At 38.6% G+C, this 14,961-nt stretch overlaps 1 protein-coding gene across 18 annotated transcripts in view; it reads right to left on the bottom strand.

The window, feature by feature from the left end:
* BAZ2B (bromodomain adjacent to zinc finger domain 2B) overlaps positions 1-14,955 on the bottom strand; it is a 110,841-nt gene extending 95,886 nt beyond the window's left edge. For 15 of the 18 annotated variants that reach the window (XM_039698623.1, XM_039698638.1, XM_039698629.1 and 12 more), the window contains exon 1: positions 14,676-14,949. The gene's annotated coding sequence lies outside the window, so the exon portion shown is untranslated. Of the gene's footprint in view, positions 1-3,914; positions 3,935-14,675 lie in introns of those variants that run through there. The other 3 variants (XM_039698624.1, XM_039698626.1, XM_039698628.1) reach the window with 3 other exon arrangements.
* Positions 14,956-14,961: the final 6 nt, after the last annotated feature.

Genomic DNA, 14,961 nt, shown 5'->3' with positions numbered 1-14,961 from the left:
CTCACAGGAATTAAGTGAAACTATTAGAATGAAGATGATGATGATGAAGGTACAGGTACCTTTATTAGGCATGTGTTTAGTCACACAGGCAGCACATAGTTGAGACATATCTAAAATGTTAGTAAGTCACTTTTATTAAGTTTCCCAGCACTGAAGTCTGGTAACAAATGGTTAGGAAAGGTGTGAAATATAGGTTTGATTCACAATTAGATTATGTGAAGCACAGAAGCTAATATAAGAGTCTTACTCTGAAAACTGCAACAAGAAGATAACTCTTTCCATGTAAAGATATTATTTCCAGGTCCTTAAAAAACAAAGTTTGATCTCCAAAACTGAGATGCTGTAATGTAACAAAGAGTAAACATTTTGTATCTTCTCCAATAAAAGCAATTATCACTTGCATGCTAAAGCACTTCAACCAAATGAAATTGGAAATCAATTGGTTATCAAGCACAGCTACATTTAAACATCCTTTATATCAGATCTTCTGTCCTTATACTTCCACATCAGTCATAGAAACATTGCCCTGCCTGTCTACAAAACCAATTAATCAAACTTGTAAAAATAAATTTTCAAAGATGTATGTGTGTGTGTGTATATATAGGGACACCTTCCATTACTCCAGGTTGCTCCAAGCCCTGTCCAACCTGACTTTGGACACTTCCAGGGATGACACAGACACGGCTTCTCTGGGCACCCTGTGCCAGGGCCTCAGCATACTCATGAGGAAGAATTCCTTCCCAATATCTCAGCTAAACCTGCCCTACCAATCAACTCGCATTTAGAGCCCAAGACACCATGAGAGAAAACAGTCCCCCGTATTGTGTGACACTGAAGAGTTAATTTAAACCTAATGCAGAAGCAGCATTTTTGAGGCAGAAACACAGGTACTGTTTATAGTTTCTTGTAATTATTTTCTTGATGGACTGTACATACATAAAATAATTTTTCCAAGTAAGTACACAAGAAACCAGATAACCCGAAGCAGGTAGGACATAATGGATTTTCATAAAGCAGAACTCACAAATTAAAATCTGGGGAAAAATAATCCTAAGTAATGTATTGGAAGGCTCATTTGGCAAAGAAGTACTGGAAGAAAAGAACAAATCCATTTCCAGAAAAAATTACTTAGATAATGCCAGGATCAAACCATTTACTACATATCATTACCTGTATTTTATAGGTACATCAGATAAAACAGGAACAGATTTAACAAATAAGAGCATTTTAGCAATAGAGATGGCTTTTACCTATAAAGACATGTTAAGGAAAAACAATAATCTACTGCAATTCTAATTCACTCTTGCCCAAGATAGCAGTACCTTCCTTAAGCACATATGTAACACTTCTAGATGCTGCAATATTCTCACAGGGACCTACAATTTCCACCTACCACAAACCAAGTCAACATAATACAATATTCAAACACACCACTCCCTTTCAGCAGGGCAAACCCCTAACAATTTTAGACTCTTGCTCTTTCTTCCGAGACAACACTAAGGCTCCTGCACTGGCAGTTGTCATACAAAACAACCAGAGTAACACTTACTTCACATATTGCATAGTCCTTAGACAGCAATACAGCATTCCTTCTTCTGCATTTCCCAATGCATACTCCTGCATTCTGCTCTTGAAAACCAGAGTCTGACTTCATGCTTCAACAGAAGAGGCATGTATTCAAATCTGAATTACATAGCCTTGTATTGAAAGATGCCAACAATAAATATCTAGTAATATAACTAGCACAATACGTAAGGAAAATAGATCAGGATTCAAAGAAGCTGGGATAATAAAATACCTCATATCTCATTCAAATATTTTATCTTCATTTTACAGTGTTCAGTAAAATATTTTATTTACATTAAAAATCTTGCATTTACATTAAGACATCTTTATCAGTAAGCTTACAAGTATTTTTCTCTATGAGCGTTCAAGTTCAGGATAGGAACACAGTTTTGACATGGTAACTTAAGAATTTGTAAAAGGAAGTTTATTGTCCACTGATTAAAAGAGAAAATATTGTAAAAAAAAAAAAAAAGCCTTAAACCTGAGTGGAAAGGACCACTACAGGGTATGACATGACAAGAGTCCAGAAGCTAGCAAGTCTGAATTAATTGTTTCTTAGAAGAATATCCCTGACTTTTCAGCTCCTAAAGGCTGGAGCTTGAGATCAAAAATGAAACTTCCACCACTGCTTAGCACTAATTTGACTCTTCTACTAATGGAATTCAAAGTACATCTAAGAAGAACATCAAGAGAAATGCTACACATTTTTAAAATATTGCCCTAAGTATCAACCAGCATCTGAGTATCTCAGACAAGAAACACTGAATCAGATTAGTAAGAATCCACCATGGAATAGTTTTTTGTTTTTAACAAACTACATTTATTTAGAAGGAAAGATGGTCAAGATACGAGTTTGTTCTAAAACTCACTTTTAGTTTGATATCTACAGGTTGCTGATCATTTGACCTCTACCTTTTTCTTTATGGCTCATTTAAAAAAAACAGAACAGGAAATCAAGCAACAGGAAAGTTGAAAATTAATCATCCTGAGGCCATACGCTTTTAAAAATGCAGCTTTTGATTATTTCATTGATTTTTATATATAAAATAATCTATTTACAAGAAAAAAACATTAAAGAAAGGAACTTAAATATCTTGTTTAAGAAACTAAGCTTCATGTCCTGTAGAAATTGCAGTCTTACACTTCTGCTGTTCAAAATTAAATTTATACTAATCAAACAGCACCTGACTTCTGTTCAACAAGTGAAAACATACTGAAACATGTTTTCCAGCAATTCTATGACAACTTATTTTCTAGCATCCACAGAAGTTAATTACGGCCACATGCATGAACCAGTATGATTTATACTACAAGAGCAGCTATCTATGCAGGCTTTTTAATACCTGACAAACAAGTCTCACTCTTGTTAGTCTAGTTTACAATTTACAGGATGGCAGTGAATCTTCTTCATCACTGAAATCTAGTCCACAATATGGGCGGGGGGGAGGGGGCAGACACCGCACTTGCCTTAAAAAATAGCTATGACTATGTATTTTAAAACCTTGTATTTTTCACTTATATTTGACTACATAAGTAGTAGTCCTTAAAAGAGGAAGCAATAAAGGAAGTCCTGCTTTTATTAATGAAACAGCAATGAGCTGTCTGCAAGCCATCCATGTGACACATGCACACAATCCATTTCACAGGGCACTGGTACGTTCACAGACCTCAGTTCTGAAAAACCCTCAACTAAAATGAAAGCCCTGGAAAACTGTGTATTATTATGTGCATGTATTTCATAAATGCAAATGCTTGTTCTCTCATGTAATACTGCACTAGAAAGATAACAAGTCAGCATGACTTGTGCTAGACTAACTGTGTGCCCTCAATAAGAAATAATGTGCACATGGGAATGATTGTAAGGTATTTTCACCAACAGAAATTATTGGAGTACTTACTGCTTGTAGTCACGGATGCAAACATCATTCTGGTCATGTTACTTAAAAGTGACCAACATTTTCTAATTGAAAACATACTGAATTTATTCTGAGAACAAAATGTTGTTTGTTGTTACACAGAAAGTAAAATTTAGTATCCACTATCTGCATTCTACTGTGCAGAAAACCCATGTAAAAGGTACCATGCAAAAGCTTTTTACTACAGGTCTCCTCATGTGCTACTTTTGAGGTGGCTGAAAAAATTCTCCTGTGAGCAGTGTTCTTATGATGGTCCTCTGCATCCTCCTACTGCCATAAACCAGACTGCATGAGGAAAGACAAGTCCACTTCAACAACCCACTTGGCAAGGTCAGTGCTGACAGCAGATATACTTGTTGGACAGTGGGCACACACTGAGGAATCAGAGTACTGCTTGGGGCATTGGTGAAGTAACATTAATACTGGCCCTACCACTTCCTCAGCTGGCAGGTCTAATCTGTCCATCTTCTTCAACACAGTGACTGATTTTCAGAAAACTGTAGAACTTTACTGTTGAATATCTAGCCTACTTTCAATTACATCTGAAAAGAAATGAGAAACAAAAGTTATGGCATGGAATGGACAGGCACATGGACAAACAGGTGAGCATGAAGCACAGTCATAAAACTTTACGTGTTGACAACAGGTACTTGAAGCAAAAAAAGTAACTCAGCTTTTCAAAAAGATCCCACTTATATGCATTTCAAGTGCCTCCCAGGCCATATAACACAGATCATCCCTTAAAATGATTGCTTATCGATTTATTTTAAACACATTGCAAGGTATAGAAAATACCACAATTATAAAAATTAAGCATTTAGAGGCCAAGAAATCCTTTCAAAGTGATTGCCCATGCTTGTTTTAACATAAAGTCTTTACACTATTCATGGATCTCTCAGAACACGTAATTCATTTCCATGACCACAAAAAGACTGCAGGCTACATTTGAACACTGCTCTGTATAAACTACTTACATCAATACAATAAACTTTCCAATATGCTGTATATCTATAACATCTTAACTGCTAACACTGAAAATTTACTGGCATCTGCATGAGTCAAAAGATTATAGATTTACCTCAATCATAACCAGAAACAGGTTGAGAAAGAAAAACATCTCCCAAAAAACAGGCAAGTGTTTCAAGCTGCTCTGTATCTTTCTCACATATAAATAAAAGGAAATTGACATAGCATAATCTGTTCCTTTCAGTTCCTAATACCAGGTAAAAAAGGGCATTTTATAACTGACTGCACTAACTGGTGCACTTAACATTAGTTTTAACCTAAAGTAAGTGAGAGAGAGTTCCTTCCTTCCCTGCATGTCCTTTGACTGTTTCTTTGTATAATGAACAAACTACTTTTTGCAAATCATAAAAAAATAATTCAAAACTAACCCTCTGGATAAGGCTCTACCATGGAACCAGTACTTCACATTCTTGTTCAAAAATACATTTGGTTCCAGGAAGACAATCCTTGCTATACCCTCTAAGCCTTAAAGGGGGAAAAATCAGGCCTGAAAAGCACTTCTAGAAAAGAAGAAAAGAGAAGTGCAGAAAAATATAGTGCTGATACCACAGGTAAAGGCTGAACAAAAAAGGACCCTTACTAAGTCTGTTGTCATTTTAGTAATATATTCTTTCCATATGCATTTCTTCTCTTTTCTGAAATTTACTGCTCCAAACACTCTTACATGCGTTAAGTGGCAAGTATATAACTATAAAAACCCTTTAGCTATTTTTTGGCAAGTTGTTGGCAAGTTAAACAAAAAAGACATTAAAAACACCAAACAGAAGTACTTCATTATGTCATCAAAATGGGACATACCCATCTGTGTTCAAATATACACCCATTCTAAAACCCTATTCTCCAAATCCTCCATTACATTTAAGGTATGACTAAATCCAAGTGCATTCTCTACTAAGCTGCCAGAAAGATAATAATTGTTAGAATGTATTGCTGTGATTTTTTTCAATAATCCACAGTATTTCACTCCCTTTAGTCAAGACTTGGGATCTCAATTTTCTTCCCATTTCTCACACTTTCTTTGGGACTGTAGCTTTTTAACATGGTCTCTGTTGACAACCCAGTGAAAAAAATTCAATCACTGTCTTCTGTTAACCAAGTGTCAGTGATTACTAAGAGAAGGGTTGGTGTGTAATCACCTAATATCAGAATACCCTGCACTGGAGACCCACAAAGATCATTGAATTAAACCCGTGCCCTGCCCAAGATTCCCCAACAATCCCACCCTGTCCCTGAGAGCACTGTCCAAACACTCCGGGAGCTCTGGCAGCCTTAGGACTGGGACCATTCCGTGGGGAGCCTGTCCAGTGCCCAACAAGCCTCTGAGGACAGAACCTTTTCCCAATATCCAACTTAAACCCAACCCTGACACAGCTACAGCTGTTCCCTCAGATCCTGTCCCTGATCACAGAGAGCAGAAATAAGAGCTGCCCCTTCACTTTCCCTCATGAGGAAGCTGTAGACTCCAATGAGGTCTGACCTCAGTCTCCTTTTCTCCAGACAGAACAAACCAAGAGACCTCCGCCATTCTTCACATGGCTTCCCCTCTAAATCCTTAACAATTTACTTTAGACTTCTGTGTAAGGTAATTTTACTGAAAGAGCCAAAATAGGAGCATCTATTGTTTCTAATATTAGACTCAGTAACTAAAACCACCCAAAAACCCAAACAGGAATTCTCCTTGCTACTTTGAAAGCTCCTACAATTGTGCTATGAAGAAATTGTTTCTGGCATTACAACTGTTGTAGAGGCTGGGTCCCCCAGGGACCTATTGAGCACTCTTCCACCCCGCTTCTCTCGTTAACCATGCAGTTCTAGTCTGTTACCTCTGATCTAGCTCTTTCTTCAACACTGAAAAGAAGCAGCAAGGTACTAAGGATAACTCCAAGAAAGAAAAATTATCAGAGATGCAATGGAAAAATACTGGTTTGCATTTCTCACAATTTATCCTTTTTTCAATTGCTGTAACTACTCCGACAAGACCAGAGCTGTAAGGAGTGATAACATCTTTTACTAAATCAACTGATACAGCTTGAAAAACTAGACTCTTTCAGGCACGTATGTTTTTGTCTTGCTAACACAGTAAGAAACCTCCCTTAATGGCTTCCCATTTTCCTGGATCCATACATATGAAGTAAGAATTTATTGACAACTTTCCTCAGCAATACTTTCTATTTACATGCCAGCTTATAAATCACTAACAAATTAATAATTTACAACATACTGGATCAAAATATGTATGGAGAGCAGGAATTTTGGGCTCCCTTTTATTCCCAGAAGAACTAAGGATGTTAGGGAAACTGCCTTTATTGTCAAAAATATATTACTCCTTATAAAAGTTCCAGTCACTAGGGCAAACAAAAATACGGAAAAGTTATCAAACTATTCTGTATATCCTTGGTTTCTAACTGAAAAGCAAAACTGAATGCAGGGAGATCAACTTTACATCACAGCTTATATATATTAATAACTAATATTTCTTAGTATGTACTTTTCACATCATAATAATAGATAAGCATACCTTTATAAGAGCACAGTCATTCCTAATACGTTCATTGTTTTCTCCATGGGATACTCAACAGGACTGCTTACTTCTATTTTACTATACCTTCATTCTGGGTAATACAATGGCATTTTATACTTCTTGGCTTTCCCCCAAAACCATTGGGTATATAAAGCATGAAAAAAAAAAAAAACAAACATCAGCAACTACAACGTTAGCAAGGTAACACTGGGTAAATCTAACAAGAATTTCTTATTCAGCACAACAAACATTACAAAACTACTACAAAGCTTGGCTGATGTCACTTTTTTAGTCTTTACATAACAAGATTTCATGTTTAAGATGTATGTCACTGCTCACCCTTACACCTTGTTTCTTCAAAGCACAGAGTTTAACATTTCATTCAGCATTTAGTTAAAAATAAATATTTAATACAGAGGTTGTTCTATGATGCAAGCACAGCTAAAATGAAGGGCCTCTGTGGCTGCAGCAACCAGATTTCAAATGCAGGTAGATCAATAAAAAAGAAAGCTCAAGCACAGTCTCCATGTGTGAGCAGAATGGTTTATAATAGCTTGCAAATGACTATGCACTTGCTGTAAGCAGCTGTTCTTAAATTATGAATATGCAACCAATTCAAGTTAAAGCCAAATCCCAGCACTATTTTTGCAGGGTAGTAGTAGTAGTACCTAGTAGTTGTTTGCTTGTTCCACATGTTAGTTCTGTTAAGGCTACATACAAACAGCAGTAACTTTGGAACAAATAGGACCAAAGTATTTGCATTTCATTACTAAGTCCATTAGCACAGCAAGGGTTGTCAATCTTTAGAACTCCCCTACAACAGCACAGGCAATAAAACAATGATCTCCAAGCCAAAAAAAAACCTCCACAGCAGACACACAAGCCCCTTTGCCAAGTTTTGGCTTCAGCCAATCAGCCTGTCTGCCCTGACCTGCTGGAAGGCTTGCATCAAGCTTCAAACACTTAAAAACATCCATCATAAAAACAAAGACAGGACACTGAATTATACAGTATTAACCTCCAGGGTTTGCATACAAAGATGTAAGATTTATTTATGTCGTAGCACGTTAAGAGCTCCAGCACACTGTTCTTTACACCAAACTAGCTGCCAATTTGATGAACCTCTCTGCCCTCAGCAGTACAGTGTCTTTGATTAATGAGTGCACGCTTGTGCAAAAGTGCAAGAACAAAAAATGGGGCAAAATCCACACAATTATGTCCCTGTGCACTGATGGACCACTGCAAGCATTTTTATCCAACTGGCTTCCTGTTGTAGAAAAACTGAGGGCTGAGGAGGGGGTTGTGGAATTATTTTGCTGATTATACTTGGATACTACATACCACTCTTCTAAAACAGATAACTGGTAAAATGCACTGCACTGTTTAGAAATAATCTTTTAGCATTAGAAAAATATTAACTCATTAACACAAATCGATTAATAAAGAGGGTCACAATCCAAAAACATCTATGTACTCAGTGAAGAAAAAAGTACTCTCAGGAAGATTTCAACATTTTAGCTTCTAATCCAAAAGACTCAGGACTGAGGTTCGAATTCAAGAACAGATAGGCAGATTATTTTGTGCCTTTAAATTACTGTATTAAATATTCTAAAGAAAATCTACCTTATACTTCCTATAATTTACAAGAATAAGAATATATTGGTAGGGTTCATCATTACTCAAAAAATGAAAAATTTTCATTATCCTTTCCAAGAATTCCAGAGCAGAACTAAGTACTGTGTGAGGCTCCAAAAAGACAACAGCATCATCAGACAGTCACTGCATTATTTTTAAGGCTACCATCTTTCCTAAGGCTTTACACTGCAACATTACCAGTGACAAATACTTAAATTTAGCAGTCCCGCTAATTACTAATGTAAAGAGTCCATCAGGTAGAACAATTTTTCAGCTAGTTTTTCTTTACATTTTTTAGTAGTTTGAATTTTAAGATTTTAGGTGATTCCTCCCTCAGCAGTGAGAAAAATCTCTGCAATCTCTTTTTGCAAACTACCAAGGCTTAACCCATTCAGTTCTTTACAATGCCTGACCTACATCAAGTGAAAGGAATCTTATTTCCTTTACACACAGAAAACAAGACATTCAGGAGGCCCTGAAGGGCTTGAGTAGCAAGGTAAAAGGAGAGAATTCACATTAAAGGCAACAGACATCATACAGACACTGACAAACCCAGCACATCTTTTCCTAAGTTTCAGAGACTATGTTTGAAAGATCATCTGTCACTAAGCAAGGTTTTAAAATGCATACTTGTTTTGACATTGGTCTTTTTTCCAATGATCTGAAAGTTATTCTATAAAAAGAGAAGGAACTGGTATTAGGAATTGCATCAAATACATAAATTAATTCTATTAAACTAAACTGGGAAAATCCTTGTATCCTTTCTTCCTTGTTGCTACATTAAAAAAAGTGAAACAAGCATTAAGACGTCCTCACGCTCCAAGAGTTTGTTTCTGGCATCTCAAAAGCTGGTGTCTCATGAAATACCAACACCACAAAACAAACTACACCTTCTCCTTCCCAAAAAAACCAAAAATCTATTTTATACCACAAAATTACTACTTTTATTATTTATTTCCATTTAAATCTCAGCGGAACTTTTGTACTGGACTTTAACTTGTTTTTTTCTTTTTAAGTATACTTGTTTTTTTCTTTTTAAGGAATGGCTTGAGTCCTGGGCACTATATAATGGCAAATTTAGGACAGTAAAGAGCTTAAACACTAAAGAACTTGGATAAGAACTTAACACAGCTAATAGGTGCAACTGTGTGCTAACTGGATTATATGTTCTACATACCTCTTTTCCACTTAAAATTGTATGATTAAGAAACAAAATAATGGCAAAATACTGCATTTTGCCCGGCCCTTCTGCAGAGGCTGAATGAATACATGGTCCCAGTTTTGTTTAATGACTACATGCTGCATTCTGCTTACCTACCCATAGTAATTACTCTGTGGGCTAACAAACCACGCATTTCCGTTTTCAAGGAAACAACTACACAGCACATTACAGATTAAAGTCAGTGAAGACAGCTCTTTCTACATCCTCTACCACCAACTACTTGTGATGTTGGTAAAAGACTAAACCCTTCAGGAGTCGTTAAGGACTCTAACAGTGAACCTAAGAGTGTCTTGCCTTCATAAAGCCCTAAGAAAGACAAACTAAAAAACTAATGAGAACCTACTGTTTTCCTCACACAAATCTACTGGTGATTCCTTGCTGGTCTGTTTGTTGCTATTTACAGTAAAAATGGTTTTAAAGTAAAAATGTAGTGGCATAACAAAAAAGTCTTTAAAAGCATAGATGTCCGTTTAAAAAAGGATGTTTCATTTCCTTCTGTGATGCAGTGGGGAAGATCATCTGTACCTAGATTCCAAATAGTGCATAATGTTCTTCATTACAAACTTTTCACTTCTATAAAATATGTTGACCAACATATACTTACTACATTTTGTTTACATTCAGAATGTTGTAAACTATCAATCACAAAAATCACTGCTAACCTTGACAACCGTTTCAATGTTCCTTGTGGTGGCAATTAACAATCACAAACTAGTTTATAATGTGGTATGACATAATTCACTGAATATACTGTAGTAAAACTACAGTATTAACTCAGAAGTTGATCCACATTTGGGAGAAAACTCGTACAGGAATCTTCCTGGGGCCACATTATGTACATGATGAAAACACTAAGCATCACTCTTAGTACTCTATTGGAATAGTCTGTTTATAAAAAAAAACAAACAAAAAAAAAACGAAAACAAAAACAAAAACAACAACAAAAAAACCCAAAACCATTCCACCATTATTTACACTTTTAAGTTTTATTTAAAGATACCTATATATTAGAGTCTCAGAGATGGATCTCAGTAGAGGGATTCAAACACAGAATGTTCACACAGTGAAACCCATCAAGAGTCAGAGGGAGAGGGGGGACAAAAGGTGTAGGAAACTGCATTGTTGGTTATACCTTCCAACAGTCAAGATCTCCTATTCCCAAATATGCCATTGTAAGAAAATGATAGAACTAATAGCAGCAAGGTATTCCTTCCCCTCATTCTGGGATATGAAACCGGGTGCACAAGCTTCATTTTACTTGCTTGTGCAAATAACTCAGATATTCCACGTCTTGCACAGGAACAGAAAAGCAGCAACAAAGACCTTAACAATTGCAGTTCAAGCTGGGAGGGACTGTTCTACTTGAATTCAATGACACCACTAATGGCTTCTTAGCAGTTTCATGAAATCAACCAGCTGTCAAATCGATGCATCAGAAGGAACAGTTATGCACTCCCATAAGAAAAAGCAACACACTAGGATGTTTTGCAAAACATCTGCTCCTTTACAATAAACGTGCAAACAAAGAAAACATAAAAAAGGTCAACAGGACCTATAAGGAAAGGCTTCTATTACCTACTTATTTGCATTTTAAGTGTCTCCTAGAACTTTCTGCTTAGCATAAGGTCAACATAAAGATTAAACAAATATACTACAGCAGTCAACTAATTCTCTTTTCCTTCATGATATAAAGATATTGTTAGTTTACCTTTTGAAAATGCAAAACATTTTATTACATGTTAAAGAAAATCAAGACTTCTTCACCAGAAGGTATGAAGTATGTATTTAGCTTTTTTCCTTCTCACACTACTCAAAAAATTTTACAATGGCATTGACAACCTAAAAGAACCTTAAAAACAATTACCTTTTTGTGGGAACAGAGAACAGTGGAATTTAGTTTGAGAAAATCATTTGGATAAGAAATACGAATATGTCATGGTTTAGGACTGATATTCTCCAATTCAGTACTCTCACTGAAACCACGTGCGGCTCATTTGATCCCTCCTCTTCTTCAGGATGGAGAGGAGGATTGGAAGCACAAAGGGTAAAGGTCACGGATTGAGATAAGAACAATTTACCGGAAACAGCAATGAGATAAGAAAACGAATAGTAATAGTAACAATACCAATGACAGAGACTACAAAAAAGAGTCCAAAGATTCACACGGAAACAACAATACCCTAGTTTCACCTGAAAGAGAGCCCTTCTCTCCCCAAAAGGGATAGGGTGCCTTGCCTGCCCTTCCCACCCTCAACGAACAGAGATAAGGTGGTCAGAACTACTGGGTCCTGCCCATGCCCCTCCTGGCTGCTGCAAAAACAAACCCTGTTCTGGCTGAAACTAGAACATGATGTTCAATACAGAATAGTCACAAAACCTTATACCATGCCATCCAGAATAGACTTTAGATCAGGACTGAAAAGGAAACAATACATGATCCTTTAAAGAATTTTTTTTTTTACTTTTCAGAGGGTTCTGTTTATGAACTTCATCACAACCTGGTATGTATACTCCAGTCACTTACAGGAATTGGTAGAACCTATGATTAAACCAGCATCACCTGCCTGAAGTGAACACAGAATTTCTTGAACACTGAAGATTCCTTAACAATTCCTATTCCCTTCTCTACATATACTTTACAAAAATGACCTTGGCTACCATTTTCTTAACATTATGCAGTTTACTGATTTTGCAGCATTTTGACAAAAAAAATGTATGTGGTTTATTATGAGATGTAAAAGCTATACTGCCATTTTCGGAAACTACTTATCCTCTGTTGCTACCCTTTTATAACCAAGCCAGTCTTCCAGACCTTCACTGCATTTATAATTTAGAATCACCTATTGTACATGCCTTCAACTGTTTAAATGTTTTTATTTACTCAGCATTCACACATACAGGAAATAGCAAATACAACTGCACTTTCTGATGCATTTAGGAAAGAAAAAGAAAGTAAGCATCTGACATTTGTTCCAACATAACCTTAAGACCACTTTAAGTACAGCATTCAATACTGACTTGGAGAGAAAGAAAGTCTTGATGTACAAACAGCTGTTCCTATTACTTCCTATGTTAACTGTTGTCACTATTTTCCCCAATCCTGAAGACTAAGAAAATGCAAATTAAATACAAGTAGTTTCACGTTCTCCACAGTGTGACTTTAAATATAGAGCAAGTCAAGCATAGAAAGAAGAATAGAAAAACAAAACTTTACCTACAACAATTACTCCTTACCAATGTTTCACTAAGTCATGTGACCAGAAAAACTTTCGTTATATTTTAAAAAGGGCAATTGAGAACCAAGTTAAAATGCTGAAAAATACCTTTTATTGTTCTCCCTTTCACAACAACTGATGCAAAACTTACAGAGGAAAAGAGATTTGTTGTTGGGTTTTGGGTAAGGAGTTACTGTAGGGTTGGTTCTTTCAATGAGTTTAGTACAGTTACTACGTTTAGCCACACACATTATACAGTACCTGGAACATAACCCAAACTACATGTAATATTTATAGGTACTTTCCAGATGGAACCTATTAATAATATACCTTAATAAGTTCCTTGCTTCCAAACATACCTCCACATCTGTAATTTAAAAATGGAGGTCTGTTTAGCCATGTTCCTCATGCCAAAAAGACACTGTTTATTTCTCAGGAAAGATTCTGTACCAAGGGTTTCATGTAAACTTCAGATTGATACTTTCCATAAACAAAACCAATACAGATCTCCTGATAACCTGTTATTTAAAATAGTAACTTCAGAACGTGTTTTTAAATAAACCAACAGTTAAGCATTGCACATTAAATACTAAGGCCAGGGCAGGAAAAAAAAAAACAAAAACAAGGGGGCACGATTATTTTCCTGATATGAAACCAGACACCAGATAAAGAAGCGTATTCTCAGTGTCCCCTGTACGTGCGCACTCAACTAGGAACCCGTCTCTTTAAAGTGCGGTTTACAACACGTTAGATCAGGGAATCCAGGGGAAAGCACAGAGTCTTGGACAAAAATCCCCTTAAACTTTACATTATGTCACTATCTGTCCCTGTAACATTCCCTGAACTTTAATGCTTATCCAGAAGTGCTTTCAGGTTTTCTACTCATTCCCTCCTGAAAGAGACGGTCAGACTTTGGAATAAAAATTTGCCCAAGATGGCGAAAGGCTTGTTGTTTAGAGGGCAGAAAAATGGAGGATATTGTAATATACACAAAGGGATAAATTTCAACAACTCGGCCCAGCGCCGCAGCTGCTTGTTTCTCTTTACAAGGACGGGACGCGCACAAAGCCGCGGACAGAGGGGCCCGCAGCAAGCCGGGTGCGCGGAGCGGCGCCCGCTCCCGGCCCGCGCCGCGCCCCGCGGAAGGGAGGAAGGGAGGGAGCGCCCACTCACCGCGCGCGGGAGCGGGGGCTGCGCGGGGCCGCGGGTCGCCCGCGGAGGGGCATCGCCCGCTCGGGCCGCTGCCCCGCGCCCGCTCCGCGCGGCCCCGCCTCGCGCCCGCCCTGACAGCCCCGATCGAGGGGAGCGGGGCAGCGCCCGCCGCCAAGAGGGGAACGGGGCGAGAGGGCCGCCGGGAGCGGAGCGTACCACACAGCGCCACACAAAAGAGCCGCCCGGTGGCCGCTAGCAGCCGCCGCGCCGCCCCGGAGGCTGCGGGCGTCCGTCGGCAGAGACGTGACCGGCACCGCCCGGCCAAGGCACGGGCGTGCGGCCACGAGCAAAGTTTAAAATCACTCGGAACACGGCCGTCCCGTCTGCAGACACCCCGGCCCCGGCCCTTCCCTGCCACTCACCTCCACGCAGCCACTCCGCCTCCCGCCCGCAGCGCTGCCCGGGCAGGCCCCCGCAGCGGGACTCGCGCTCGGCCCACACAACAAAGGGGCGATACGCACCGGCGGGGACGCGGCCGGCGAGGCGGGCGCTACTCGGGTTCGGGAGCCCCGGCGCGGCAGAACAGCATCCCACTGCAGCCGCTCACCTGGGAGAAGCTCCGCCGCTCGGGGCGCGGGGCGCGCGGCTCTCACTCTCCCGCTCTCTCCCCTGCGCTGTGCGGGCGGCGCGCGCCGGGCCGGCCCTTCC

The sequence above is a fragment of the Passer montanus genome, unplaced genomic scaffold, assembly GCF_014805655.1.
Source record: "Passer montanus isolate IOZ18808 unplaced genomic scaffold, ASM1480565v1 scaffold128, whole genome shotgun sequence".
In the NCBI taxonomy this organism is placed as follows: Eukaryota; Metazoa; Chordata; class Aves; order Passeriformes; family Passeridae; genus Passer; species Passer montanus.
The sequence above is the reverse complement of the archived record's forward strand: the minus strand, read 5'-3'. Positions and strand labels throughout refer to the sequence as shown.